Source organism: Ictidomys tridecemlineatus, chromosome 14 (assembly GCF_052094955.1).
Source record: "Ictidomys tridecemlineatus isolate mIctTri1 chromosome 14, mIctTri1.hap1, whole genome shotgun sequence".
In the NCBI taxonomy this organism is placed as follows: Eukaryota; Metazoa; Chordata; class Mammalia; order Rodentia; family Sciuridae; genus Ictidomys; species Ictidomys tridecemlineatus.
Window position 1 is genome coordinate 44,761,725 of NC_135490.1, and position 5,797 is coordinate 44,767,521.

Below are 5,797 nucleotides of genomic sequence, written 5' to 3' on the forward strand. Positions count from 1 at the left end.
GGGTGAACAGAGACCAAAGAAATAAGAATAGATGTATTTATTCACAAAGGATACCCTCACATAGGAAATGCTATGTATTCTTGGAATCTTCTTTAGTTAATTGAAGAGATTATTTATTGAGGAAATAATTTATTGAGACCTGGGATTAAATACATAATTGATTTAACATCTCCAGAGTTACTAGCCATGCATGCTGTAAATGCTACGTATCTAGGAAGCGTGACTCACACAATCCTGTTTCAGAATGTGGGCAAATCCTGGGAAGCATCTCTTTCCTTCCTAATCCCAAAATGTTACTCCTGCTGCCAGTTTTTTCACCTGTACCCTCTCATCTGATTTTTGTCCTTGGCATACAGTTGAGTGCTTTCTCTGCTCTCCTGTATTGCCAAAGCTATTTTGAGCTTTGTGTTCACATTAATTTGAAATACTTTGTTGACCTGTTGTTTACCAGATATTGTTAGGGAATAGAGGAGAAACTTTATAGTTTCTTTCTCTTTCCTGTCTTCATTGACACCAGATTTGAACTTTGTATATGTTGTCTCCCATACTTATAAGTTAAACTTGAAGACCTGAATCAAAGAGCAGAATCTCACTCTGGGAATAAATTTTCCTTGATGCTTTTAATTGTTGATTAATTTGGTGAATCACATAAGAGATGCTACAAGGTTTGGTTGCTGTTGCTTTAAAATGAATTAATAGTTTGATGAAAAATTTCAAACTATAACGCCTGTGACATGAATCTAGAATTGTTAATAATATGTTAGAAAATAACATTCTGAATTATTCCTTAACATAATAAAGAAAATACAGCTAATGTCCTGAAAAAAAAAAGAGATTTGAAAAGGCAGTTTTGTCATTTTTAGTAATATGGATTTACTAAAATCAACAATTCACTGAAATAATGATATGGAAGCGGCAAATAAAATACACCCTTTTCTCTTCCTTTTCATAAAAATGATCAATTGGTCTTATAACATTTAAAAAATTAAGTAAATGTTTTTGTGATATCTGTATACTTTTGGTTTCGTTCTGTTTTCTCTTTCTAAATGAAATCACTTTTTTAAAAGAAAAAAATTAAAATGCCACCTCATGATGGCCATTATGATTTTTTAACACCAAAATTAAATGGACAATTGTAGAGGTTAACCCCCTTGACTTCTTAATCACTTTTAACGTTGACTCCTTCTTCTTGAATAATCTTAAAATTATTTTCTCTATCATTTCCCACAATTCTGATAATTTTCTTTAATTCCTACTACACTGATATTCTGTTTTAGTATCCTTCAGGTTTTATCTTTTCCTCCTCCCTGTAAATATGGGATTTTCTTCTTATGATCCCAGTTAACTTTGTCCTGGAACATTTTAGTCAATCCTATAACTTCAACTACTGTCTGTTCAGCAATGAGCTTCAAATTTATGTTTGCCTATCAGATCTCTCTCTTGAGCTACAGTCAATATGTCCATATACTTTATACATTATCCATCTCTAAATCAATAGATTCCCAGGTACGCTCAGAATTTTTCCTATCTTATTTCTGAACCTAACCCTTCAACACACTGTAATATGGTCACCTTCTACCCAAAAGGCTGAGTCGAAACCTGGGCAGTCAACTTGAACATTTCTATCTTTTCCAATCCACATTGAAACTTTTACCCAGTCCTACTGATCCAACCTCTTTAAGTATCTCCATACCAATCCTGCTCTCTCTGCTCTTACCACTACTATTTCAATTCAGGCATTTATCATTTTTATGTGAAGTACACAATAACCTCTTAACAGATCCCCTAAGTTCATTCTGAAAATTATCTATCCACTGACCACACTGATCCTAAATCTTTTATTTTCAACACAGTGACTGCAAAGAAATCATATAACAATTTCATCTAAGAGTTGGGGGAGGAGTATGGTAAAAGGAGGGTGACATCTTTAATTAAATAAATCATTCACCATAGAGTAACTGGGAAAATATTATCGACGAAATCATAATTGTTTTATAATGTTTATTTAGAATTGTCAAAATCTTTTAAAGGAGGCCATATTCTATTTGTGAATATTGAACGAGAGTATGTGTTGTAAAGAAAGAAAGAGGAAAGGAAAAAGAAAAGCTAAGAAACAATTCTGAATAAAATCCAGTGGGTTCACGTTATCCTTAGAATAAAGAGTCATTATGGCCCCGGTTTGTCTGCCACAGCATCTCATCAATGATTACTAAACAGAAATGCTATATAGAATGAAAAGTGAGAAACTGCTATATGAAATGTTAATGACTTTTCACATGCTTTGCACACACTTGAAATACCCCAATTATACCCCCCATGAAGACTCTGCACACACACACATACACCCTGATTCCTATTTTCTTTTTCTTCAAACAAACAAAGAAACTCTTACAGTTGCCTTACAAAATCTTGTTTGCCAAAGTCAATTTTGACTCTAAATAACATGCCTCTAGCCTTTGTTTGCAATTTTATACCTTGTGTGAATACCTCTATTATATTACTTATCACAGTGTAAAGAAATGCATGGTTTCTGCATCTCTATTTCCAATGTACAATGAACTTCCTGGGGATAAAAATCGATTTTTTTTATCTTAGTAACCCCAACATCAAGCCTGACATGTGAATAAATGTTTTCTAAAAACTTGAGGACTTGTAAAAAAGTTTAGTAAATAAGAGGCAAAAACAAATTCCTTAATTCCTTACCTTAGACAGATAAGCTTAGATTTGTTTCTGATGGATATACAATTAAAAGATACTAAGAATTTTGAAGAATTACAATAATGATATATTGATGACCACTCTGAAAATCTGCTTTAGAATGTCTGTTTGTCTGCTTTCCTTATAAATCTTCTATTATGCTGAAGAACTGCACAAAGAGCTGAAGAAATGAAAAGGCTTTATTTAATGCTCACATGGTTTGCACATACTGAAAACCATCCAGTCTGAAAACCAGTCTTTGCACATATAGTAATTGTGTGACAGATAGTCTCTGGCTTGTCACACAATTACTATATACACAGTATGGAACTAGAATCCAAAGTAAGCTAATACCTCGAAGCCAACTACACAATCAGGGAAAGAGTCCCTATCCGATCTTGTGATGAATGCTTCCTATCCTTGATCAGCACCTGAGCACTGTGGGGCACTAGGATCCAACAGGCTGTCAATCAGGGCACATGGTCCAGTCTTCAGTCAACCCCTCCCTCTACAGCATTCTTAAAATTACTTCCTTGACTCTTTAACCTCTAGTTAACCACTCAACTCGTTATTACCTATTTGAAAGAAATTTATTTATATATTCTTTCAAAAAATAAGGAATAGTCACCTTTGGCAAGCTCTGTGCCTGGTGTGTGGGAGATTCAATTTGAGAACAAGTGATGTCCTTGTCCCTATGAATTTTTTATCTTTTGGGGGTGGGATAAGCATTTTTCAAAAACTCACTTAAATCTGCACAATACTGTTGCGGCTGAGTCAGAGAAAGAGGCTGGCAGGATCAGGAGGGCAGTGCAGGAGCTGTTAAGGCAGGGGCATCATCGGAGCGGCTGGGCCCAGGCCTTGAGTCTGCCAGTGCCCTGTGGATGTGAATCACTGCTGCACAAGCACCAGGGGCAGAGCAATTGATTGGCCAGTCAGGCGTGAGCACTCAGGATGAGGCCTCTGTAGGGCGCTCCTGGCCTGTCAGCTTCTGCTGCACTGCTGCTGCTGCTGCTGCTGCTGCCCAGGGCCCAGTCAGAGGAGCATCAACACATGTTCCCAGCAGAGGCTCCATCTGGTAGTCTCTAACTTAGGCCACTTCTGACCTTAAAGTCTCCAGTTTCCCGGTGGAAGGCCTGGCCCCAAAACAATCTCTTGCATTTGGTCTAAAGTTGATCGGTGGTTTAATTGCATTTTCACATTCAAGATTGGATGTTAAGGACTCTAGGAGTGGCTTTCACTTAGGACTGTATGGTTGTCAGAATGGTGGACTGGAGCAAGGCAGGAAAGTCAGTTTCAAGATACAGAAGAAGTTGTCTTATGGATGAATACTGTTGGGCCCTTCCAAAATCGCCTGGAAACATATAAGTACTTTTCACTTCTAATCTGTGTGGGGTCAAAAAAGTAACAGTCATTACCATGAAGCTCTAGGAGAAATACTTCAAGGAGTTGAAATGGAATTTAGTGGTCTGGATATTAAATTTAAAGATGATGTGATGCCAGCCAGTTACTGTGAAATTGATTTTGATAAAGAGAGATGCCTTTGTTTATGCTATCAAAATTCACTACTGGTACCAGATGTACATAGTTGATTTAGCAATATGGGGTATTATTGGTGAAGCAGATGAAAATGTAGAAGTTTGTTATCTTTGGAACTACAAAAAGCTTGAAATAGATTTTAATGGAAATTTAATTGTTGGAGGAAATGTGAAACTGTTCCCAATACCAAAACACAGGTGTCATATTTGGTAAAATGGAAAATGTCAGATATAAAATTTGAAGAACGATTGCACAAATATCTTGATCCATCCTTTTTATAACAGGGGATTCACTGGTTTTTAATTTTCAACTCCTTCAGGATGGTGATCTTGATAGGCTTAGTTTCAATGATTTTAATGAGAACTTAAGGAAAGATTATGTCTGGTTCAGTAATGAAGAAATGGCTGACATGGATAGACTTAGGAGATGGATATGGATAGAAACAGGTGCATGGAGATGTATTTAGATCATCAAGACACTAGCTAATATTTTCCTCTCTACTTGGTTCTGGATTTCAGATATTTCCTGTGTTTCTCATTGTTATTATTATTGCAATGATAGAAGATTTATATATTTTTCTATGCTGCTACATCACCAATGAATGATTATTTTGGAGGAAGTCTGTATGCTAGACAAGGAGAAAAGAGATGGATAAAACAGATGTTCACTGGGGCATTCCTTATCCCAGCTTCAGTGTGTTGCAGGCCTTCTTCATCAATTTTATATTTATTTATTACCATGCTTCAAGAGCCATTCCTTTTGGAACAAAAATCTAAATCTTATTGGTATAATACTCGGCTGAAATTTGTTAGGTCAGCCCAACTTCCTTTGTTGTGCCAATGCTATGCCTTGTCCTATACTGGAGAAAAAATATTTTATGTAGCCTGCAGTTATTGTTTGCCTGGGACAAACTTTACCTTTTGGCATATCTTTATTGAAATGTATTTCATTTTCACATCTATTATGTCTATGGCTTCATAATGCTGGTTCTGGCCATCCTTTGCATTGTTACCATCTATGTGATATTGTGTGCACACACTTCTTGCTAAATGGGATTATAGGTGGCAGTGGACAAGTTTTCTCTCTGCTGAATCAACTTCAATCCCTGTTTACACGTATTCGCTTTACTAATATTTTTTTTTTTGAAACAAAGATGTATGGCTTACTTCAAACATTTTACTTTGGATACATGGTGGTATTTAGCACAGCCTTGGGGTAATGTGTGGAGCACTTGTTTACATGGGAACAAGGGCCTTTGTCCAAAAAAACAAAAAATCTATACTAATGTGAAAATTGATTAGAGGCACAAGAAAACCTGGAACTTTGGATCAATTTCTCTTTTATATGGGTAGAAGTCAGTGCTGTTTTCATCTAAACCCTGAAAGGAACTCAGAAAGGGAAATGGCCTTCCTGATAATAGGTGGCTCTCCATGATCTCCACAAGTCAACAAAAGCACTCCTAATAGAACGAAAACCTCAGGCAGGACCACATGGTGGTCATATCCAAAACTATGTGGAGACTGACTCTGAGGCAACAGAAATTACTGAGCCAACCTTTTTCTTA

The 5,797-nt window shown here is 36.3% G+C and overlaps 1 pseudogene; it reads left to right on the forward strand.

The window, feature by feature from the left end:
- The first annotated feature begins 3,648 nt into the window (after nucleotides 1-3,648).
- Nucleotides 3,649-5,534, forward strand: LOC144370350 (transmembrane 9 superfamily member 3-like; annotated as a pseudogene).
- The last annotated feature ends 263 nt before the right edge of the window (nucleotides 5,535-5,797 follow it).